General features: G+C 44.2%; 1 protein-coding gene across 1 annotated transcript in view; it reads right to left on the bottom strand.

Moving 5' to 3' along the window:
- Positions 1 to 24,568, bottom strand: part of MFAP2 (microfibril associated protein 2) — a 224,523-nt gene extending 199,955 nt beyond the window's left edge. The window contains exon 1 of the mRNA XM_085608588.1: positions 24,429 to 24,568. The gene's annotated coding sequence lies outside the window, so the exon portion shown is untranslated. The remainder of the gene's footprint in view (positions 1 to 24,428) is intronic.
- Positions 24,569 to 25,864: the final 1,296 nt, after the last annotated feature.

The following is a 25,864-nucleotide window of genomic DNA, read 5'->3' as shown; positions in this document are numbered from 1 at the left end:
CCTTCCATTGTAGATTCGCAACACTTGTGTGTGTTGCGAATCTACAATGGAAGGCAACCATTTCTCTCACAAGGAAATTCACTGGAAACATAACCTTTTCTCCAATTGTAAAACAAAATACGTTGTATATGGGATTTTATGCCCATGCAACAAGCTTTACATCGGGAAAACAAATCAGGAGATCAGGCTAAGAATTCAACAGCACAAATCAAGGATACGCAGGAATGTGCCTAATGCCCCGCTGGTCCATCACTGGCATCTCAACAATCACACAGAAAAGGATATGAGATGGACTGTGATTTCCAAAATCACACAAGACAACAGAGGAGGAGACCTGGACGCCAAATTGGTCAAAAGAGAGGCGATGCTCATTATCAAATTTAATACATCAGTTGACGGTCTAAACGAGCTATCTGAGATTTATAATTTGTAAAAACTTGTTTCGCTCTCTCAATTAATTGAGACTTGCTGGCACGGACATCATACTTAGATGACCTACATTGACTACCACATTCCAACTCTGTTATATCTATTGGTCCAGACAACTTGTCGATACGCAATCCTGCTCGCACATAGGAGACGACAAGCAGCCATTCACCATCATGAATGACGCCCAGTTACATTGTGTCTCCAGTGAGAACACATTATAGGTGTCTTCACACACACACTGTTCAATAAAGTTTTTTCTGTCTATAACAAAAATAATTTTAGTTCAATTCCACATGAACTCGGCTTTTTCTTTTAAATTATGGTTCTTTTACGGACATACGATTGAGCCAGAAGGGCCCTCACGCATCAAATATCTTGCACAGCTGGCTGTGGAGCTACGACTTTTTCTCTTCAAAACACCTAAAAATCGGACTTTAACTACATCTCCCAGAATGCCTGAGAAGCACCGCCCCACGCAGGCAAGCCGATACGTACTTAACAAGTATCCACCCCCTTCCTGCAGAATCAGTCGTTCGTTTGGTGAGCACAGCGCGATGGTGACAGCAGCTTTTGAAATTACTGAACAATAGGTAATCAGGAGCTTTACTTTTAAACGCTACGATGCGAAACTATTTAAAAGACCTGTGGCCTGAAAATCCTGCTTCGCTTTTTACCCCTAGACCCGAGCTGGCGACAAAAAATCTTCCAACTGTTAGCGGACAAACATCCACTTAACAGGCATCGCTCCCATTCAGACTTAGTCTCCGGTGCGGCGAGCACGGCGCGCAATGGCGGCATTGGACTAACGGAATAAAGGTAAACAGAATACTAAAAACGTGATGTGGTTATAAATGATGTTCGACCAGGATGGGATTGAAAAAATGTAAACAGGATATGAAGAGCGGTTAAATAACCATAACGTGATTTTTTTTAAAAAACCACTTATCGACCAGTATTCTTTACTTGCCTCACCATTCGCTTCTTTAAAACGTGATGTTGATGATACTGGTTACCGACCAGCACTCTCAAAACTTGTTTCATTATTTGCCTCCAGGCCTCAGCTGGTGATTCAATTTCCAACACGCCTTTATGAACGATAATATAATCACGCCTATGAGTTACCATTCACCTGAACAAGTAAGATTCTTCATTTATACCTTGACATTTTTGGGGCCACTAGTTGCCCACTCCTACGCCTAAAGACCTCCCCTGCTCTTGTCCTTGGTTATCTTCTGATAAACTTCACCCTACTATTCACAGATTGTGGATGTCGGACTGTTATGTCGTTTCATTTCTATACCCTGAGTAACACACTTTGAAGCTTTAGATAAGTCTATTGGCTACTTGTGTTTGGCTAATAATTGTTTTGAGAAGTAAGGGAACACTGGTCTAACTAAGTGTTGTGTTCGTTTTTGTTCCTAGAAAATATTGGTCCTGAAGAGAGTCCCCGGTGAAGGGATTCGAAACGCGTAGACCCCCCTTTCTTGACTTGTCTTCGCCCTTGGCCAATCATCTGTCTGAACAATTAAAATATATGTTTAGAAATATTGTAAATGTTAGTTGTTGATGGCCTTATACATTTTGTACATACAACTGTATATTGTGAGCTTTATAATGTTTATTGAATACTTTCTTGTACATATTTGTGGTGTTTTGAGTGTTGTTGTTCATCGAGTGATTGTGGTACGCTAGAGGTGACGTCATTTATATGTGTTAATGTAATGTAATGTATATATTTGTAAAAATCTGTGGTTTTTTGAATTTTTGATTATCGAACTGCTTTAATCACTTCTCTACTTTACCGTGCAAAATAATAAGAAAATTTGCAAAAATATTTTTTTGATTAAAATCAACCTAATCAATGGGAGCAATGGACGTGTTTAATTCAGTTCTTGCTTAAAGTTTTTCTTGTAGTTTCAATGCAGCATTGGCACTCCTTTTGTTCTTTCTAGCCAAAATGTCTTTAGCAAACCAGACAGCCGCGCTTCGATCTAAAAGGTGTTACCTACATGGGGCAGTCCATTTCAATGGACAACAGACATCCTGAAAGAGGATGATAGAGGCGATCATAAATGTTTTACCTGCAGTGGACAAAGAGTAGTTGTCCTCAGATCTGGGTTGGCAGAATGCAATGCCAAATCTGATCTCGTCTTTGTGGAGAGAATCAAAGTAATGGCAGTGCTTAATTTGTTAAAGAATAAGGGCTAGGGCCCAAAAAGTTCTCAGAAGCTCACAACAAGCATCGCAGAATCAGGGTTACCGAATACATGCATGTCAACTCTTGATTCCACCTCATGACTCTTTCATGCCCTCCGATACACTCCTGGCCCTTTTGATCACATTTGTCACTGTTTTCCATCTTTCTCTTCCTCTTTTCCCCTTTTTTACTTCCTTTCTCTCTCCTGTTCTCAGTCAAAGACTAATGATGAAAAATAAGTCTTGTGTGCCTGTGGGCCCCAAGCGTTCTCATCTTTCCATCTCTCTCCTTTAAATGTGGTGCACCATTTTCCCTATTCACACGTACCTGATCTTATTCATATGTTTTTCATTTTAATGTATCAACCTGGAAATTCCATAATTATTTTTGAGCTATATCTGGCTTGTCCTTCACCCCTCCTTTTCCTCAAGAAGTCCTACATCTAATCCCACGCTACTACTAAAGGTGCTCATTTTGGTAACTTTAAGACGGTTTCTATTATGGAATAGCCTTGTTTAAAATTTTCTTGGATGCCGGATTCAATGGAATAAGACTTTTGAACTCACTCCCAACTCTAGAGCATTTGGTAAAGGTTCAGAAACCTTAGGCATAGTGTTTGAGCTCAACTTGTTAACCAGCTCTGCGGATTCCCATCATGGCTGCCCTGCAGGCCAAGCACATCTCACACACTATACCAGGAAGCACAAGAGCACATATGCCAATATTTGAGAACTCCCATTAGGATACTTGAGGGGAACAGAGTCCTCAGCTTCCAGTTGGAATGCACAGGTGGAATGGTGTAGTCAAATCAGGTAAGAAGTGGAAACATCATTCAGGGTCCGATTACAACTTTGACGGTGTGGTGCCGGGTCCATCCCGCTATTGCACTGCAAATGCCGTGGTTAGACCACCTGCCGGATTAGGAGTTTTCTCCTGTTTGGCGGGCTTTGTCTTTGACATTCCCAAGGCGGTGCCCTGAAAATGGGCACCGTAATGGAAAGTCAAAAACAGTTCATGCAGAATGTATGACATTGTTCTGCATCCTGTCCATCAATTGTTCTTTCTGCATTTGTCACCCCAAGTGCGATGGGTATGCCCAGACGTGGGTTCCCTGCCCTCCATGCCACTGGAGTCAAGCTAGCCTGCTGATGAGGGGTTAAACCCCGAAACCGCTCCTAGGATGCTTGTTTTTAGTCCAGGGAGGACCTGGCAGTTCGGGCTGGACTGTTCCCATAGGCAGCAGGGTCAAGACTGATTTGCATATGGCTGGGTTCAAACTGGAATGGCATGGGGAACCAAAAAACGATGGATTTAGGCCCAGGGTGAATGTATGACATTGTTCTGCATACTGTCCATCAATTGTTCTTTTTGCATTTTATCCATGTGTTTTGCACCAGCTGGCCAGTCTCTTGCCCCGTCAGGGACCACCTCTGGGGTCTGCACCCAAGCAGACACAGTATTACTTGGTTAATCCTAAAGCTTTGTGAGGAAAATCCCTTAAATATTTAAGGGGAGGTTAACATGCACATGTATAACATCCTAAATTGTGAACGGTCTTGGGTATCTCCCACCCCCTTTCGCCCCCTTATTTTTAGAGCTGCATGGTCCATTAGTGTATTCTGGCACGTTCCTGGTAGGCTGCGAGCTAGCTGGCTGGTTTGGGCTAAAATGGCTGCCACTATCCAGGCTTGAAAGTGATTAATCAACCTGTTTGGAAAGTTGTACTATAATATGCACTGTTTATGTTCATTTTTTTTCAATAAATGTTTGATTGTAGCATTCCCATAAGCTCATTAGAGGCTAAGGCTTGCATCCTACAATTCTTTGCGTGGTCCTGTGCGGGGCTGATTTGAACCTGTTACTCAGGTTTGCTTTTAGTTCCCAGTCCAGTTCTGATTCTGCCCAGGTCACCTCACCCGGACAAGCCCGTTTTAAGGTAGGGAAGATTCCGTGCCTGACGGCTACGAATACTGCATCAGCTAAAGCACGGCTGAAATCTGGGATGGTAACAGAAGGTGCTGACCTTTGAAAATGTCAGCATCTACTGCTACCATTCACGAATGCAATCGTGCTTCGTGCTTTATTTGCTGTAATACTCGTAGTTCCCAGATTTGATGTCCACCCGCCCTTACAATATAGGCATGCAATTATTTTCTGCATGGTATTATAGCATGCCTGCTGCTCACCAATGTGGAGAAAACAGATCTATTAGACCAGCATCTCCAACAATCGTCAATAGTTGTTCTAGAATGGGGCTCTATTCAATATATCCACTTGGGTTTTGAATTATGACATAGTTCACTGGGTGCCCCCTTTAAGACATCCACAACAGGATGGCTAACCATATATATCTAGAACCAACCACATATGTAATGCCTATACATCCCTTCTTGTAACAGCATTTGCAATGCAATAAGTCTCAAATTACAGTATGAGCTATTTGCGTTCCCAATGATAATGTTTGCCACCGTTTTTTTTGTCAAGAAATATCCGAGCAGTAGCATAAGTAATAAAATCAAATCCACGAAGCAACAAAAATTGCAGTACCACAGGCTGTTACTAGGTGTCCCTGTGTATTTGTAAAGGGACCTCTATTGGCCACGTAAGGTACTGCATTCTTAATGCAACTATAAAGAGAAAGATTGCAGCTGAGCATATGTTTCCATTTGTTTTTGTTGAAAGTGAGATTTTAGTTAGCTTGAGTTTTAAAAATGCACCATTTTGTTTAGTTTAATAGTGCCTTTTTAAACGCAAGCTAACAAAAAACTCACTTTTTAATAAAAACAAACAAACGTATGCTCAGCTGCAATCTTTCTCTTTATATTTGCATTAAGGATGCAGTACCATATGGGGCTAATAGAGATATTTTTACAACTCCACAGGGACACCTAGTAACAGCCTATAGTACTGCACCATTGCCTTTCTTCATGAATTTTATTTTATTACTTATGCTACTGCTGGGATATTTGTTGACAACAACAAAAACCGAAGAAACATTATTTGCTACGCCAATAGCTCAAACTTTCAGTACTGCGAGACCTACTACATTGCAAATGCGTGTTTCTCTCACCTTCAGGGTAAACCATATGTGACCTCAGCGAGTTATCCCCCTCCCTGGTCTTTGATGGGATTTTTACAAGGCTGCTTTGTTATGTTTGCAGCCACAATTGTGAGCTATGAGCACCTGATATCGGAAAGCGCACACCGCAGACTCTGCAGGGGGCAAGAGGGGTGGTGGGCAGACCACGAGCTCTAAATGTAACACAGAGGCAGTGATTGGCTGCCCAAGGCTGATGGGGCATTTTCAGGTGATCAGACTAAAGGACGGATGTAAAGCATTCAGTAAAAACTCTTCTTTCCCCCAGAAGTTCACTACCACTGATGCAAAGTTCTGTTGAGTGTTTTTTTTACTTCTAGTTCGTTGCACTCTGTTACTGTGGTAAACTCTTGTCTCTAATGTCCTACTTTACTGAAACATAGTGCAATTAATGGGACATAGTCAGTAAAAAAATGCACAAACATTCTTACACTCTGCTATCACGAAGCCGCCGTTGCCTCTTTGGCTGCTTTGCACCCTGGGGGGGGGGGGGGGGTCACTGTCATTGGTGCTTGTCCCTTGCAGAGTTTTTTTTAGCCCTTCATCCAGTAAGATCAACGAGCTCATAAAATTTGGGTCAGTGGTTTAAAAAGACCAATATTTTTCCCAATCCTTTTCAGACTTACTATTCATAATGGCACAGAAAATGTTTCTGCATAAATTTAAATATAGTGTTGATTATGATTTTGTGAAGAACTGTTTATGAATTTCGGCAGCACAGCATCCTAGTTCCCTCTATTAGGTCACGTCCTTTGTCTCAGAGGCCACGCCCCTTTACAGGACTTCTAGGTTTTCACGGCCATGGCCCATGCCCCTTTTGAGACCTCACACCTTTTCCATCGTACTTAAAGCACTGTCATAATTTGGGAGCACCAAGGCCCTCTCCCTCCCGGACGTAAGTGACCCTGCACCTGTTGCACTATTAACCTTGGGGCTTTAAAAGACCTTGGAATGGACATACACATACCGCAAGAATACTTCACAAGAAACTGCAAAGCTGGAGGATGTGAGTGACAGGCTGGGCGGGAAATGATTTTCTAAAACAGCCATTGCAGAGTGAGGTCACAGAAGCTCGGGGGGGAGGGGATGCCCTTATCCAAGATTCTTCCTGGCGCCGTCACGTCACGGGGGTTTTATCGCTGATCTGAGTCACACTTCCCGGCGTCGACGCCACATTTGGAGGTGAGTTCCGTAGGTGAGGGCCGCAGGTGGTCGGAGTCAGATGTAGAGGCGGGTGGGGTGGGGCTAAAGCTCTTAGCCCTGCATGTAAATAAAGAATAGGCCAGGAGGGCATTGTGCATTAAACTCATAAAATATTGTTTGTTAATACCAACAACTGTACATTAGCAGCTCCACTTGCATAGTGCACAGTACGTACGCTGAGTATCAACTCTGCACACTTTATAAAACTTGAGCAGGTGCTAATTTTAATCACTTTGCAAAAGTTCCATTTACTTCTGCTAAGCGTGCAGATTTTTATTACTCCCTTATTCACTATAAAGGGTCTTGGAGGAACCCGCGAGGTATATAGTGGTGGGTGCACACCTGTGATACCAGATTATACACAGATCACAGGCGCATTATCCCACAGTATAAGTGCACTGATACGGACGTCTGTCAACACTCATGGCTGGGCCCGGCCGCCCGCGTAAAATGGCTAGGCCTGTCCAGGCTTGTTCGGCAAAAGCAGCAGGTACAGGTTCCACGCCACAGTAACTTCAGCTATGTACGATGACGCCTCAACAGGAGAAAATGTCGGTCTGCTACCTGGAGGGTGCCTCAGTGTATAAATAGAGGACATTCTAAAATGACGAATATTACATGCTGTAACTCATATCTTCAATGGGGTGCACAGTCTAAATATCGAATTCTAGATATCGACCTACATTAATATCGAGTTGAAAATATCGTCGGAACAGAATATCTAACTCAATGATATCGACAACCAGAATATCGACCAGAAGGTAAGAAATATCATTTTTGTTAATATCGAAGTTAGTAATATCGATAGCAAAAATATAGATGTTAATAATATCGATGTTTGTTAGTGTTATGTATTTTAGTATGTGTTTTATATGTATGTGGTTTATAGTTTTTTATTAAGTATTTGTTATGCCTCGTGGATAGGTTTAGAATGTTAGCCTGCGTGGCAAGGGCTCATGTAGAATGTTCGTTGTGTTGCTGGGTGATGGGGTCATGAGATTCTATGTATTTTTAAAATAGGCGGAGACGTTTCTATGAAGGTGGATGTTTTCTGTACTACCTGTTGCCTCTGCTGTGTAGACTCGAGTAATAAACAACTTCAAGGATCCCCAGCTCCTAAGTTTATTACAACAATTTGATTGGCGACGAGGATGTAATTCAAAGTCAGCCGATTCTTCCTGTGATCTGCACACAGACATTCTTTTTTGGCAATTATTTTTTCATCGAAGCAGATTTTTCCTGTGATCTGCACACAAATCCATATTTGGTGTTAATAACGACAGTTACAGTTTTATTTAAATTTATTTCTTTTATTTTTGTTTTTTTTTCTGATTCACCGCATTGCCTATATTGCTGAGGTATTCGTTCTTTTGGCTAAAACAAAGACAATAATAATTTTATTCATAGGTATTTGTCACAAGTCAGTGCAAATTCGTTGCTCTTTGCTACCAAGATGCAATCCATCAGTCCACCTCCTGCCTTTTTGGAATCTGCTGGTGATCCACCAGTTAGGTGGGAACTGTGGTTTGATGCCTTCCAAACCTATTTAGGTGCTATTGGAGCATCCAGATTCAGTGACGAACGTAAGAGATTTTTACTTCTTCATTCTCTTGGTTTCGAAGGTAGGTCCATATTCAAACATCTTCCTGAAGTCACACATGTTCCAGGAGAAGATATAGATGTGTTTCAAGATGCAGTGACTAAACTTAGGACAAGGTTTCACAAACAACCTAGCTTGATGGTTCTTCGACATAAGTTCTTCAAGAGGCAACAGAAAGACGGCGAAGATGTTGACACGTATGTTTCTGCATTAAGGAAGCTTGCCTCAGAATGTCAGTTTGAGACATTTTTAGAGCAACTTATCAGGGATCAATTTGTCTGTCACTGCAGTGACAAGCAAATACGGAAAAAACTTCTTTCTCTTTCAAATCCAGATTTAGATGAAACTATAAAAATCGCCAAAAGTATCGAAACGTCTCAAATATCTTTAAAAGAATTGGAAGACAAACTTCCGGACCCAGTGAATTCTATTTCGTCAGGTTCAAAATTTAAGCGCAATGATGCTAAACAAGATGTCAGAGATAATGAGACTAAGAAAATTGGTGCAAAGAAAAATATTTATCTCTCACAAGATCCCAAACACATGTGCAACAGATGTGGGAATAAACAACATCAGAAGGGAACTAGATGCCCAGGAGCAAATGTTGTGTGTAGCTATTGCAGAGGAACAGGACATTTTGCCAAAGTTTGCTTTAAAAAGAAATTTAATGAGCAAAAAAGGTCTGTTGCATGTGTGCTAGAGTCAGACTGTGAATCAGATTCCGAAACAGTTGGTGTGGTTCTAGACAGTCCAGATCACGTTTTAAAAATTTCTGATGAAACAGACTGCGTAGACCCTATTGTTGAAATTTTGGTGGGGGACAAAGTATTACATTTACTGGTAGATTCTGGAGCTAGAATAACGATGATAACCAAGGAACTTTTTGAGGAAACTTGGGGAGGTAGGAGTTTGTCACCCCCCCGATCGCTCGCCAGTATCCTACGAGGGTCGTAAGATAGAACTGTTGGGTTATTTTGAGGATGATCTTGAATTCAATGGTAGGGTGATCAAGATATATGTGGCTGTTAAAGGATTGAATATTTTAGGTTGGTATCACCAAGGCCTATTTGGGATGATCCTCAAACCAGGCTGTCGGGTACAAGTTTTAACTGTTTCCGATGCTGGTCTTGATAGTAGTGTCAAATGGGAGCAACTTTTTCCCACGGTCTTTTCAAAGGGACTAGGAACTATTCGAGGGTTCAAACACCAAATTATTGTGAAAGAAGGGTCATTACCGGTGAAGCACAAATTAAGGGGTGTCCCTTTCAGTGTTAGGGAGGACCTTGAAATAGAGATAAAGCGCTTGTGCCAAGAGGGTATTATTGAAGCAACAGAATCTTCTTTGTGGCTTTCTCCTCTGGTTGTAGCACGGAAGAGGTGCGGTAAGTTGCGCGTTTGTGTGGACCTCAGGTCGCTGAATAAGGAGATCTGGGTGGACTCGCATCCTCTGCCGAAAATTGATGACCTATTTGCGTGCGTCAGGGGTTCGAGGTATTTTTCAAAGTTAGATTTGGCGAGTGCGTACCACCAGATTGAATTGGAAGAGGAGTCTCGTCAATTTACATCTTTTGTCTCACCTCTGGGCACTTTCCGTTATAAACGTATGCCGTTTGGTTTGGCCTCGGCCGCGTCAGTTTTCCAACGAGTGATGCAGAGTATGTTGGGTGAGATCAAAGGTGTACTTGTATTCCAAGACGATGTCCTTGTTCATTCCAAAGACACTAGTTCACACAATGTTTTGCTGAAAAGTGTTTTAGAAACATTCAGAGAGTATGGTGTGGTTGTAAAGCCTGAAAAATGTAAATTTCTTTGTGATGAAGTCGAGTATTTAGGGCACCACATTTCTGGCGAAGGGATTCGACCTAGACAAGGTTTGCTAGATGCCATCATCAAGGCTCTCATTCCGAAGGATAAGACAGGGATTAAATCACTGTTAGGTTTGTTGGAATATTATTCTAAATTCATTCCAAATTATGCTTCTGTAGTTAGACCAATAAGTTTTCTATTGAGAAAGGGTGTTTCGTTCAATTGGTCGGGTCAGTGCAACGCAGCTCTGGAAGCTGTGAAGGTTCTACTTAAGAGTAGTGAGGCGCTTAAGCCGTATGATCCTACCCTTACCACTTGTATCACGGTGGATGCAAGTCAGGTGGGTTTGGGGTGTGTGGTTACGCAAGATACTCGACGAGGAGAGAATACCATTGCGTTTGCATCCAGAGTCTTAAGGGATGCAGAAACACAATACTCGGTGATCGAGAAAGAGTTGTTATCTTGCCTTTGGGCTGTCAGTAAGTTTCGCTCATATGTCTGGGGGAGACGTTTCATTTTGAGGACTGATCATAAACCATTGGTGAACATTCTAAGTGCAGGGACTAGCAAATGTTGTTCACCGAGGATTGTAAGGATGGTCTCAAGACTTATGCAATACCAGTTTGATGTAGTCCATATTTCTGGTGGTAAAAATACGAGAGCAGATTTTTTATCTAGATTTCCTGTAGGTTCAGACCAAAAGGTCTGTTCAGATGACAACCATGAGGATGAAGATGATTCAGACGATTGGTTTATTGCTGCGGTTGATATTTCTGAGTTTAGTGTTGGAGATGAGGGAAGTTGGTTGGAAGCCATTGGTCAAGATGAGGTTCTCCAACAAGTGAGTCAGTATGTGATGAGTGGTTGGCCGAGAGAGAGTACTTTGGCGCATTATCTACAACCTTACTGGAAAGTACAGTCAGAAATTTCCATTGAGGGTGGGGTGTTGGTTCGTGGAGAAAGGCTTATCCCTCCTCTTGGTGTGAGAAAAAATATTATTCTCAGGGCTCATGAGGGTCATCTTGGTTCAACTCTTATTAAACGAAGGGTTCGTGATGGTTTCTGGTGGCCATCTATGGATGCTGATGTCACAGAGATTGTTGATGCGTGCTCCATATGTAGTAAAGCTGATAAAGGCTTGAAGGTAAAAATCCCACCGCTGTTGCCAGTAGACTGCCCGCCAGTTCCTTGGAGTAAGTTGGGTCTAGACATCATGGGTCCTATAGAAGGTTTGCAGAATGGTGGCCGTTTTGTTCTAGTATTAATTGATTATGTTTCAAAATGGCCTGAGGTGAGGGTTGTTAAGGACATCTCTTCCTCTACAGTGATAACGTTTTTAAGAGAAGTGTTCATTCGAGAGGGGTTTCCTGAGACATTGGTCACAGACAATGGTACCCAATTTGTCAGTGCAGAATTCGAGTCATTTTTGAGTTCTTGCAATATCAAGCATACAAAAAGTTCACTGTATCACCCACAGTCTAATGGTCAAGTGGAGCGCATGAACAGGGTGGTGGGTGACTGTGTTAGATGGGCAAAAGGTTCAAGGGTTAATATACAAGGTTCCATCGATAGTATGCTTTGGTTTTATAGGACTACTCCTCATTCCACCACTAAGGTTTCTCCTTTTGAGCTGTTAAGGGGACGTAAGGCCAATACATGTTTCAGACCAGGTTAGATGAATAAATGGATCAAATCGTTACATGACATGAATGGTCTTATGGAAATAGTGAAGAGGAATGTTCAAAGTGCTCAAGCTAAGCAAAAGCAGTGGTATGATAACAAAAATTCCACTAAGTTGGTTGAAGTGCATGTGGGGGATCTCGTTAGGATCAAATCCTCCATACATGTCAAAAAAGGGGAAAGTAGGTTTGGACTACCAATCCGTGTCACAGAAATAGGTAGAAATGCAGTTAAAGTTGAAGGGGGAAGTTGGTGGAATGTAGGTAAGATTGTTAAAGTTAGGGAAACTGTTGGGACAGGAAAGGGGGGTAGCTACTGTGAGCCCTCCTCTTCTGAAACTGTGGAGTCTGGTTGCAGAACTAGTGATGTTCGTGCTACGGTGAGAAGGAGGAGTAGTAGGACGAGCAGAATTTCCATACGTTTTCGTGACTGAATTACTGTGATAGTATTAAAATTTTGTAATTTTCGTTTTGTTGTTTTTTAATGTTTGTTGTGTTTATGTTTTTTTTAAAAAAAGAAATGAGAAAGGGGGATATGTTATGCCTCGTGGATAGGTTTAGAATGTTAGCCTGCGTGGCAAGGGCTCATGTAGAATGTTCGTTGTGTTGCTGGGTGATGGGGTCATGAGATTCTATGTATTTTTAAAATAGGCGGAGACGTTTCTATGAAGGTGGATGTTTTCTGTACTACCTGTTGCCTCTGCTGTGTAGACTCGAGTAATAAACAACTTCAAGGATCCCCGGCTCCTAAGTTTATTACAACAATATTGTAATGTTTTTTATATATATGTATAAATTATTTTGAAGTTAGTCATTTTTTTAAAGACAATTATGCGTTTTAGTACCGTAGCGGGTTGTGGGTTTATAGGGGAATAGGGTGGGAAGTAATTTAATTATAGTAAATTAAATAATAATTTTTAGGAATTATTAATTATTTTTAATTAAATTTAGCATTTTAGTACCATAGCAGGTTGTGGGTTTATAGGGGAATGGGGGGGGAGTAATTTAATAGTAAATAAGTCAATATTAATTTTTATTTTTGGGTATTGATAATTAATAGCGTGTTTATTATTAATTGGTAATTAATTTTTGCTACTTATTGGTATTGATAATTAATTTATTTTAGATGGATTATTAATTAGTAATTAGTTATTAATTGGTAATTAATTTTTAATTATTATTTATTGTTGCCGATATTTATTTTTATTTTTAATGGATTATGAATTAGTAATTAATTATTAATTGGTTTATTATAATTATTATTTATTGTTATTTATAATTTATTTGTAATGGATTATTATTTGGTAATTCATTATTAATTGGCAATTGATTTTTAATAATTATTTATTGGTAATTGATTTTTAATGGATTATTAATTGGTGATTAGTTATTAATTGGTTATTCATTCCTACTATTATTTATTGGTATTGATAATTTATTGTTAATTTAATAATTAATCTTTATTTAATGTCAATTTGTTTTTCATTTATAAGTATGTTATTTTTAACCCGTATTCTACCCAACGTTTTCCCTACTGTTGCACTCTCTGGAGTGGGAATAGTCATTTTTACCCCTACGCTGTCCAACACTTTCCCTACTGTTGCACTCTCTGGAGTGGGAATAGAAATTTTTACCCCGACGCTATCCCTACTGTTGCACTCACTGTAGTGGGAATAGTAATTTTTACCCCTACGCTATCCAACGCTTTCCCTAATGTTGCACTCTCTCGAGTGGGAATAGTAATTTTTACAGCTCCGCTATCCAACACTTTCCCTACTGAGTGCAGTGACATAGAGTGCAGTGTTGCAGAGTAGAGTGGCATAGAGTGGAGTGGTGCAGAGTGGAATGGCGTAGAGTGCAGTGGTGAAGAGTAAATGGTGCATAGTAGAGTAGTGTGGGGTAAAGTGCATTGGTATTGAGTAGAAAGGGGTATAGAGTACAGTGGGGTAGATTAGAAGGGCATGGAGTGAAGTGACAGAGTGAAGTGGTGCAGAGTAGAGTGCAATGAGAGTGTGGCATGGAGTGGAGTGGTGCAGTGTAGAAACTGGAGTATACATGGTGTGGTGACGCACTGCAACTACAGACAACACATTTTTAATTGAAATGACCATTGCATTTGAACAGACTTAGTTTTATGCAGCGCAAAAACAATAATGTGGGAAAATTTCATCACCTAGTGTATTAATTTGATCCTATTAAAATATTTGTTTCCACCACACTTCAGAATTACCAATAAATGTGCTTCATTTGTGCTTTTCTAATTCAGATATATTCTGAAATATCTGAACTGTTCTTTTACGGACATTTACAGTTTGTTGTGTGGTAGAAAACAAATAACATAGTACAGCCTTCCACAAGCACATCCCAAGTAGCCAGCATGATTGTCACACAAGTCCTCTCACTTTGAAGTCAGAGAAAGAAAAGTAAACTCAAAACTCCCTGGAAGACAAAGCCTGACATTGGACCTCTGTCTTTGAATGCATAGCAAATGGGACAAGATAAGAATAAGATTTAAAGGTCTGTTTACAGAAATCCAGTACTGGCGGAAGAAGACAATAAATAGGGTTTGGGCAACAGAAGGTACGAACACAAGCTGGACAGCCTAAAACACATAGAGCCAGCAAATGGAAAGAAAGTAAATGTGAGTCACATAACACAAAGCCAATGGTAAGTAATTGACAGAATGTATTCTCAGGGAAACTTTCCGAATGTCTCTTAGTTGGCATTAGCAAACCAGACAGCTGCGCTGTCGGGTAGGCTATGACCTAAAATCAAAGACAGCTGGGGAATTTCCAAGATGTAACAGTCAAAAAATCTTTCTTTCACCATTATGGGACAGCAAACACCTACGTAGATCTGTTTAACACAGCAATCAAGTTCAAATAAAGATTTCGATAGTGGAGGAGGCATCCGTTACTTTGTTATTTTATTGCGGATGCATTGACAGGAATGCTCCACGTGAAATAACAAAGAAGCAGGTGCCTGACATTCGTCTGAGAGTACTAAGTAAGGGTGGGCGTAATTCGTGCAATTCTGTGTAGCGTAATCACATGGAATTAGCTATAAATGATGTGAGATTACGTGGAATTACACAAGAAGAGTAATTCTGCGTTTAGCACTATTTCTTAGTGCAAAAATGCCCCCTCATGTCCAAAATGGATGCATTTTGCACTAACAAATAGAACTAAATGCGGCTGAACATGAATAGTGAGTATGAGCAGCCACATGTGCTTGCTAAATGTGCTCTCGCATTAGGATTTTCCCCCAAATTACCCTTAATTACACGAAGAGGAATAATTGCGTTATTATCGGTAATTCTGCATCAAAGAGTAACACGGAATTAACCCCTTCGCTGCTGCGGACATTCCGCTGCAGCGCTGGGGGGGGCAGGGGGGCAGCGCGGTGGGCCTGTGCTCATGACGGAGACGCTCCGTCGTGAGCCACAGTTGACCTGTGCTCATGACGGAACGGTTCCGTCATGACTCCGCCCATTTGCGTTGTCCCCTCGCACAGGCGGGGAAACAGCGCCGCGGAGGCGGAGCGGCCGCCAACAGGATTGTCATGACGGAACCGTTCCGTCATGAGCACACGCCAACCGTGGCTCATGACGGAACGGTTCCGTCATGAGCAGGGAAGGGGTTAACAACATTTCTCCAATTACTCCGTCGTAATTGAAATTCCACCCAGGCCTAGTACTAGGGAGGGAGAAAGGGGAAGACTGCAAGTGATACATTCTCCCTGTTTAAAGTCTGAAAAGGTGAGAATGGAAAAAAATGACTCGATGTTTCAGGAATTGTGTGTTGTGGGCCCTTCAGTGCCCAAAAAAGGTGTTGAATGAAACTTTGTCTTCGCTTCTCATCTTCGTTTGCAGCAAAGTGCCCACTCATGCTCACCTTTCCTTCATGGGGTACCCCTCTTCTTTTTTTTCGGTACAGTAATTATTGCTAGAAACCTTTAGCGTTTGCTTGGGAACTGGTCCAGCCTCAGTATCGGGTGCAGAGGCCATTTTCTCAAGGGTCACAAATGTTCTTCAACATATGAAAATATTAATTGAGTTCTAGCTTCAGTTGATCACTGCAGCTTTATAAACAGGATATGGAGAATTTTAGCAGGGACTGCACACGTCTTCTATGCCTTGGCGCATTCCATGTTGAGTAGAGCAGGCTGGCTGTCTCTTGTCTAATTAACACTTGTGGCATTATGGTTTGATCAGTGCTGGCTTATTCATTCTTAATTACTTTTTTTAAGCGAGTGATGGCACTAGACCATTTGGAAGAGTTCACTCACTTTTGTAATTTACCACATTCTTGGCTACTCATTCACTTTGGGGGGTTGCTCATTTGTGGCGATGCTCACACTTTTGAAAGTCACTCACTTTTGGGATGCTTGTGCAGTTTGGGAGATTCCATGGCGTAGCTAGACCTTTTGCTGCCCGTGGCGGTTCCTGCGTTTGCTGCCCACGGTGGCTGCATTTAAGAGCGGGGAAAGAGGGGGCACAGACGAGGGGGAGGAGGCCGCTGCCCCGTAAACTTGTGCCGCCCGAGGCGGACAGCCCCCGTTCTCCCTTTCTACACCGCTGGGCGATTCCCTTACTGCTGAAGGATCAAGAACTAGATGGTCCTGCTCAGGTTTGGGTAGTTTTATTAAAAAGTAGTGCAACACGAGCAGCAACAAAAGATGTTCTTTTACGCTACACTAGTGAGTGAGAAAAGCACAGACATATTTACTAAATATGGCCTACTGCTGCTCTCTTCCCTCCACTGGTGCACAAACCAGGTTGCCTAGCACTACACATTACTTTTGCACAGTAGTACAAAGTGTGTGTGTAACGTCTAATTCGGGCTATGTATAGGCAGGGTACAGTTCTAGTTTAAAATACTATTCCTAGACAACCTTTAAAACATTTCATATGTTGGGTGTGTGTTGTGCAGTGCAGTACGCATGTAGCAGCAGATTGATCACAAGTTTGCACTAGAGCAAAGGATCACAAAGAGACAAAAAATATTGTAAAGTCTTTACAAATTATTTACTTACATGCGCAAAACTCTTTTGCACTCGAAAGTTGCCCTAAAAGTAATGCAAATAGACTTCGCGCTGCTTTGCGTTAATTTGTGTCACAGAGGCTTCCCTTGGGTGCTACATGGGTGTTCCACAGCTACCGCCTATGGCTTTTGCTGTCAAGAACTGCCGGGCCCTCGAGAAAGCCTGGCGCAGAGACCCAACTACAGACAACATGACCACCCTCAAGCTCGCCACTCGAAGACATCACCAGCTGATCCACGCCACCAAGAAATCCGCATTCAAGGAACGACTGGACAACAACGCCCGCAACAGCAAGGAACTCTTCAACATCGTCAAAGAGCTCTCGAACCCCAGCGCCGGAAACAACGACATCACGCCCTCGCAAGACCTCTGCAACTCGCTCGCCTCGTTGTTCCACAGCAAGATCGCAGACATACACAACAGTTTCAGCATACAGCCAACGCACCCTACGACCGGAACAACGCCCCCCACCACCACCCTCCGCGCCTGGACCCCGGTCAACACCGAAGACACCATCCGCACGATGAACTCTATCCACTCAGGATCTCCAACCGACCCCTGCCCTCACCACGTCTTCAACAAGGCCGACTCCTTCATCGCACCCCACCTGCGGGACATCATCAAGGCCTCCTTCGACACCGCCACCTTCCCAGAGAGCTGGAAGCACGCCGAACTCAGCGCCCTACTGAAGAAACCATCAGCGGACCCCACCGACCTCAAAAACTACCACCCCATCTCGCTCCTTCCTTTTCCGGCCAAAGTCATCAAGATAACCATCAACAGACAACTGGCCGCCTTCCTCGAGACGAACGAATCCCTCGACCACTCGCAGTCCGGCTTCCGGGCCAACCCCAGCACCGAGACCGCCCTCATCGCAGCCACCGACGACATCCGAGCTTTGCTCGACAACGGGGAAACAACGGCCCTCATCCTCCTGGACCTCTCCGCGGCGTTCGACACGGTCTGCCACCGCACCCTAGTGCAGCGCCTCAACAACATCGGTATCCAGGAGAAGGCACTGGAATGGATCATCTCCTTCCTCGCCGGAAGAACACAGAGAGTCCGCCTAACCCCATTCAGATCCGAGGCCACCGAAGTCATCTGCTGCGTACCACAAGGATCATCACTCAGCCCCACCCTCTTCAACGTCTACATGAGCCCCCTCGCAGCCATCGCACGCCAACACAACCTCAACATCATCTCCTACGCCGACGACACCCAGCTGATCCTCTCCCTCACCAACGACCCCGCCACCGCCAGAACCAACCTACACGAAGGGATGAAAGACGTAGCCGAGTGGATGACGAACAGCCGCCTGAAACTGAACTCAGATAAGACGGAAGTCCTCATCCTGGGATCATCACCCTCCGCCTGGGACGACTCCTGGTGGCCCCCTGCCCTTGGCAGCGCACCCAAACCAACAGACCACGCACGCAACCTGGGCTTCGTCCTGGACTCCTCCCTCTCCATGACCAGACAAGTCAACGCCGTCTCCGCATCATGCTTCAACACCCTACGCATGCTACGTAAGATCTTCCGGTGGATCCCCACCGAAACCAGGAAGACGGTCACCCAGGCCCTCGTCACCAGCCGACTGGACTATGGCAACTCCCTCTACGCCGGAACCACAGCCAAACTCCAGAAACGACTCCAGCGCATCCAGAACGCCTCATCCTGGACATTCCCCGACACAGCCACATCTCCGTACACCTGAGAAACCTGCACTGGCTCCCCGTCAGCAAGAGAATCACGTTCCGACTCCTCACCCACGCACACAAAGCTCTCCACAACCAAGGCCCAAGATACCTCAACGACCGCTTGACCTTCTACACTCCCACCCGCCAGCTTCGATCAACCAGCCACGCCCTCGCCGCCGTCCCCTGCATCCGAAGAGCCACAACAGGAGGAAGATCCTTCTCCTACCTAGCTGCCAAGACGTGGAACTCCCTCCCCATCCACCTCCGCCTGACCCAAGACCACCTCTCCTTCAGGAAGCAACTCAAGACCTGGCTGTTCGAGCAGTAGCGGACCCCCCTCCCCCAAGCGCCTTGAGACCCTCCGGGTGAGTAGCGCGCTATACAAATGCTTGATTGATTGATTGATTGGTTTACTAAAATTGGTAGACATGGCTTTGCGCCAAAAAATAATGTCTCTTTAAAGGCAAATGTTAACAAGGAGAATTTTTTTAATTTCTTCTAACTTTTCAAAAATGTCATGTGTGCTCCACTGCACAACACACAGGCAATCTGAGAAACGTTTTAAAGTTAATCTAAGCATAGTATTTTGTATTGGATGGGTGACCTAACCTGGACATCAATCACACACCTTTGCACTACTAAAGTGTAAAGATGTGTTCATGGCACTAGTTAGCCGGTTTGTGTGCCAGCTCTCGGGAAGAGAGCAGCAGTGTCATAGGTTAGTAGGTATGGCTCAGCAATGGCGTCTGTCAAAGTGCAACACAACGTAGTAACCAAAAGCTCCTTTTTGACAAATCTGCCCTGCAATGTGTGAAATGTTAAGAGAAATAAACACAACTCTACTACTTAACACCTGCCTCAAAGAGACATTTTTTATGCAAAGACACGTCTTACAATCGTTGTAGATCTGACTTTGCATCAAAATCCCTCGGAGGTTTGCGCTAGAATGCCCAGTTCGCTCATTGATCGTCCCCCTGGTGGAAACTAGTGCAAAGCAGTCTAAAGCACTGTTTGAGATATTTTAAAGTCAACTTTCCTGCTCAGCAAAGTTTTGCACAGGAAAGTAAATACTTCAGCAAGATTTTGCAGCACTTTATGTGACTGTGTTCACGCAGTCTTTATAAATCAGCCCCTTTGTATGTTTTTAGGTCTCGCCTAGCGAACGCAGCGCATGTGCTGCTTCGCCCTGGCGAGACTATTGTTTGTCGGTTTGGTGCGCGAAAGGAGACAAAACATGTGCGCGCCCAGACAGCCGATGTGCACGCGCACGGCGTCTCTTCTCTGGCGCACGCGCACAGCACAGCATCTCTCTTGCTCGTGGGCTTGTTCTTCCAGTCTGGAAGAGCCGGTCTTTTGTATCCACAAGTGTGGACCTTGATCATTCACTTTCAAGTCGTTCTTTTTGTCCACGGATGCACCCCTGCAATCACCACTGTTGTCTTTTCACTTTGCCTCACGGAACCAAGCACAATATTCACCATATGCTTGAATGTATCAATACACCTTACTTTTTTAAATATGTGTGCCCTGGCGAGGCCGTCTCTCACTAGGATTTATAACATTACTCACTATGCTACTAGAAAGATTTAAATTGTAACCCTAACATGAGCTCCGAGTAAACTATCGCTATCCTTACTAACAAGTATAACCCCACCCAGCACAGACACTGGAGAAAGGGGTGTTTGAGAGAACAGGATATCATGGTAACACTATCCTGTGTCTGCTACGGACCTGTACCAAACTGATACACTCATTCAGTTAGATTTAAAGAAGCTATCTCTTTTTCTAAGGTTTGTGGGGCCACAGGTCAAGACTTTTCTTCAAAGCAATGGGATTAACTTGCTGTCTTCTAACTACATTTCACATGGAGAAAGATAGTTTCTGAACTGATTTTAGATCGCAACCTTATGTGAGGAGTGCAGATGTTTTTAGGATGGTAGATTCTCTGTCGATCCATCACTATCATTTTGTGGTTTTCGCTCATTCGATCTGGGAGTTAATGGCATTAACAGCATCCCGTCAGCTGTTACTGCCCACTGTCACCTACATGTGGAGTGACGGATGTTTATTCTGGCTTAAAGACAGTTTGAAGTCATCAGAATGGCACAGGAAGCATATGTCAGTCAGTGCCAAGGGTGAGTATGCAGAGAAAGACTGCACAGTCTATGTCACAATCAGTCATATTTGTAAATTAGGAGCACTGTGTTCCTAGCAGAGCCTGGGCTGTGTTCTGATTGGCTACAGCAGAGCGTACCACGTCGTCCTATCACCATGCAGCCTGTTGATGAGATGCAGGAGTCTGTCCGGGCAAGCCGGTCAAACCTTTGAGCTCTGCCTGGCTTGTTGTCCTCCGGCACCACCTGCATCAGCGTTTCAGGTAATTCCCAGGAGTGCGGCTCCCTGCCCTACTCTTACATAACTGTTGAATAAACAGGGCGCAGCATATGACCCAATGCGGCATCTTTGTGTGCTATCTATTTCGACCTTTAGCCTAATTAGTTTTTTAGCTGGAAATCATAAAATATAATCCTCAGCCATTCCAATCATAACAGCCGGTAGGATTCCAAGAATATAGGGCGGAATCCCACTCACAAGACACTTGTAGCAGGGCTTTAAGTGGGATGGAAAAACCCGGGGGTCTCTCAAGGGGCATGGCCAGTGTAATTAAGGCGTGGTTTAAAAACAAGTAAACCAAAAGTCTGTGCTTAGCATGGTGTGCTGCCCAACTTTTATTTTGCTGTTTCTGTCATTGCATGCAGATATATGATACAGCACGTAACATAATACCTACAAGAAGTCAGGACTATTGGCTTTGTCAATGGTTGTTAGTTGCATAAGCTAAATAAGCAGCAACTATGGCTAGTATATAATATTAAAAAAGCTTCCACTTAAATCCCTAATGACACCACGACAATATTGCTGCTCGTGAGTTTCAAAAAGAGAAGGGAAATCCAGAGAGAGAACGACCCTCTTTAAAGGATTTCCATTCCCCTACAACGCTCACCTGGCATGACGTCATGCCGTAACTTCTCCAGCAGTGAGAAGTGAGCAGTTAATTTTATAGCGCAAACTAGACCAGAGACATCGGGTATCAGAGCGCTTTACAGGGGCACCCGTTTGGTTCCAGAAGGCATCATTCATTTTTTTTGTTAGGCACGGGGAGATTAAGTGATTTTCCCATAATCAAGGTATGTTGAGCGTCGTTGCCGAGACTCTAACCTGGTTCCCCAGCCTTGTGGTCGACCGCTCTAGCCATAAGGCTACATCCTCGGGTTTTGGGGCTTGCTTGCTTAATTTGGGAGCACTCACTTTGGTGAGTCTTCTCCCTTTAGAGAGTTACTACATTTGGGTGGCAGTGTCCATTTAGGGAGCATCTCAGTTTTAGAGAGTTTATTCACTTTGTGGTGCTTGATTGAGTTGTGAGGTTTCTCACTTTGGGCATTACAGGCCTTTGCGGACTGCTCACTTTAGGAATTGCTAACATTAGAGGATCTCACACTTTAGCAGGGGTGTTCATAAGAAGCTGCCTTATTTGTGTCGCACACTTCATTTATAGACTGATTCTTTGTGGGAGCTTCTCCGTGGAGGGGCTTTTGAATTTGTAGGTCTCTCAGTCTGGGGGCTATTGGCTTTGAGGTGCTTGCTGCTTGTGGGTGTTGCATCACCTGAGGGACCATCGTCACTTTTAATGCTTATTAACCTTGCGGGTCTTGGCATTGTTGGTTGCTGAATTTGGTGATATTTATGTTAGAAGGTCACTCTCTTTGCAGGGGTGGTGCTCTATCAGTTTTAGAGGCACTCATGTTATGGCCACTCACCTTGCACCTCCCTCGCTTCTTAAGTTGTCTCAATAGGGACACACGCTCATCTTGTTCACATCCAAGATTCAAAATTTGAGGTTCGCTTTTTTATTTTTTTATTTGAACATTTTAATATAGCGCGAACATAAAGCGTAAGGGTAACAGAGAGCTGTACAAAGAAGCAGATACGATTGGCCTACATAATTAACATAATGTAAGTTAATGGGGGTTGCTCTCTTTTGGGACAATTACCTTGCACTGTTTGGTTTCAGATTGGGTTACTTTAAGGATTGCCTTCAATTTGGGAGAAGCTCGCCTTTGCAGAATTTCTTTCGTGGAAAGCGCCTCAGGATCGGAAAGCAATGTACTTACCTCGCTTGTCCCAACAGGATGTTTCAGACCTCGCTCTTGGGTTTTTTCTCACTTGAACTGTGTGTGTGTTTCTCGCTACCATTGTCTATTTTCAGAACACTGTGAAAAAGACAGTGACCGACCCCCCACCCCCAGGCTGAACCCCTGTTTCACTCTCTCTCTCGCTCACGTTGTTACGTGTTTCGTTTCAGTTTGGCCACATCTGGGACCAATTAACCCACCCCCTCCTTTCACCCGCCGAGGGAAAAGGTCCCACCTCCCTCCCACCTTCTTTAATTCCCCCCGCATCCCTCCCACTGATACTTTTAGCAGCATTCCAGCTGCTGCTGAGAACAAAAGGCAGCCTGAGGTGGGAGGGCTGGACTGGCAGCTGGGACATACTGTAAACTGACTGAAGCTCACTTTTATACCCCTTCTTTCCAGGAAACGAAGAAAGGGGGAAAAACGCAAACTTCTCCAGACAGCAATTCTCTCCGGCCCCCCCACCCCCTAACTCACTCTACCTTGGGCACCCCACCCTCAGCTCTTGACTACGGTTGCAAGTACAAATCTTCTGCAGCTACAAGGCATTTAGAAAAGAAAAAAAAAACGTACGTTTTTTCAAAAAACGTCAAGAATCACAAACTCACAAAACTCGCGGGCCTGTCCAAACTCCTGCCTGCTGCTCAGTTCCCGTCTCGGTAGCATTGCTCAGCTGTGCCGGTCGCGGTTTAATGCTGGCCCCCTATTATATTTAGTATCCCAACCCAAAAAACACACTCACACTTAGCTAAGCTGTTTCTGTGCTTCTTCTGCTGTTCCTCGTGTACCCTCCGCCCCGCTCCCATCACAGAAAATGCCCCCTGACATAAATTGGACATCACAATATGAGACATACACAGATGCGCCCTTCCAGGGGCACTTTGATGGGGGAGTGGGAAGGGCGGGGGGCTCTGCAGGGCACCAGCAGCTGTCACAGTGGGCACACGAAGGGTAAACTTGAAGACCGTGGAGTTTACGTCGATAAGACAACCATGCCAGGTTTCCCAGATAGGCTGTCAGTGACTTGGACATCTGTACCCTCTTCCTATTACCTGAGCGGCCGTTGTTCCTGTCCCGCCCCTCCGTCCCTACAGTTCCACGCGTTTCATATGCTCACCTAACACCGAATATATCAAAGCATCTTTCCCTCAGATATTTTTCTTACACAAGTCCCATCCATTTAATTCCTCATGCCCTGTTTCATTGTCTCATGCCCCCAGGTCCCTCCCATTAATATCGCGGTGTCCCGTGCCCCGTTCTATCTTAGCCCCACTCCCTTGCGCCCATTTCTGTCATATTGTCTTCATTTACTTAATTCGCGCCCCTTTTATCTTGCCCCAGCTTCGCTTTCCTTGTCCCCATCTGTTCCCCCAAATACTTGCTCCCCACAACTCTTGCCTCATTGACCCCGTAACTTCGTCCCACACCGTTCCCCCAGCTCGGGCCCTCCCCTGGCCCCGCCGCGTCGCCTCCTTCTTTCTCACCAGTCTGAGCTCCGGGCTGTTTCTTCCCTCTGCTCTGTCGGATCCTTGAGACTCTAACGGAATGGGACAAGTGCCTCCTGTTCCTCCTCCAGCATCCCACCTCCTCTGGGTCCTAAAGGCACGCCCTCTCCAGTGCAGCCCACCCTGTTGGCAGGCTACAGCATCCTATGGAGTGAGCGAGAGGAGCGGCCCCTGCGCGGCAGGAGCTGCACGGGCTTGACCTGACATGTCAGAAACGGGCCTAGGTGACAGGCAGCCCCCTGTTGTGTCTCCCATCTCTACACAAAGGATCCAGATGCAGAATGCACCCCGTTCTTGACACACAGGACCCAAATGCTCTTTAGCTTTACCATTGTGTACCTTTACACCCCTCTTTTATTCCAGTCACAATTTTTACGTTTGGTTTTAGCAAAGACCTTTACATTTTACGAGAATTGTATATGCAATTAACTTATTATTAGTTCTGACGTTAGCCAAGACCTTTTCATTTTGCTCAAGATCTATGTAATATATTCTCACAGAGTGGCTTTCAGCCAGCACTCTTTAGTGTGTTGTTGTATCATTCACATTTTTCTTCCGTCCACTACGCACACAATGTGGGACGGTGAGTCAGACAACTTCAGTCATTGACAAAAATCTACACTTTCCAAACAATATTAGTTTCCTTCTGTCAGAACCCCTTTCAGAGGGCCAGAGGGCACATAGAGGCTACTGGGCCCAACTGTGGAAGTTGAGGCCTTTGACTCTTGATGTCCCAGGGCCCGACCTTCTATGATCCTGCTCATCTGCACCAAGTACCCCTTCTGCACTTGACTCTCAGTGGTATCTGTGGACGAGCAGTCAAAGGTTCCCTTAGGAGGAAGAGTAGATACAGATTAGTGAACACAACTCATAACTCAAAGTGCACTCAGTAATGTCAATATATCAATGTCCAGTCAAATGCTGCTTTTGGATTTGAAAAATAAGTATTTTATTTCTAACTCTACACATTGAAAGAAATAGTGACATTCGTAAGCAGGTCACAGCTTTCATTTTCCCGGGTGATGGACCGATCTTTGGCAAAAATCAGTACAGGCAGCCCCACCTGGCTTATAGGGTTGCTGCAGTACATGGGCAAGGCATGGGCTGCTCTAGTGTGATCACCAACACCACGGCAGCCCCTCCTGGAATACAGGGCTGCCATCAAGGCTCATGCAAGTCTTGGCACTTTGTCACACAGTCACTTCTATGGTGGCCCCTGTGGCATATGCGTTTCCCCAACAAGGCGGTATGGGCTTGACACTATTCACATGGCACTCAATGCACAGTTCAGTCAACGATGGCCCTCTACTAACATACGGGGGCTGCCCAGGGCTCCCTATTGCACCCCCTTACTCCAGCACTCTCCTCTTATTCACATGGCACACTGTTCTTGGCAAGCAGGCAGGCGCAGGTGG

The sequence above is a fragment of the Triturus cristatus genome, chromosome 1_2, assembly GCF_964204655.1.
Source record: "Triturus cristatus chromosome 1_2, aTriCri1.1, whole genome shotgun sequence".
NCBI classification, from domain to species: domain Eukaryota; kingdom Metazoa; phylum Chordata; class Amphibia; order Caudata; family Salamandridae; genus Triturus; species Triturus cristatus.
Note: the sequence above shows the minus strand (reverse complement) of the source record. Positions and strands in the feature narration are given on the sequence as shown.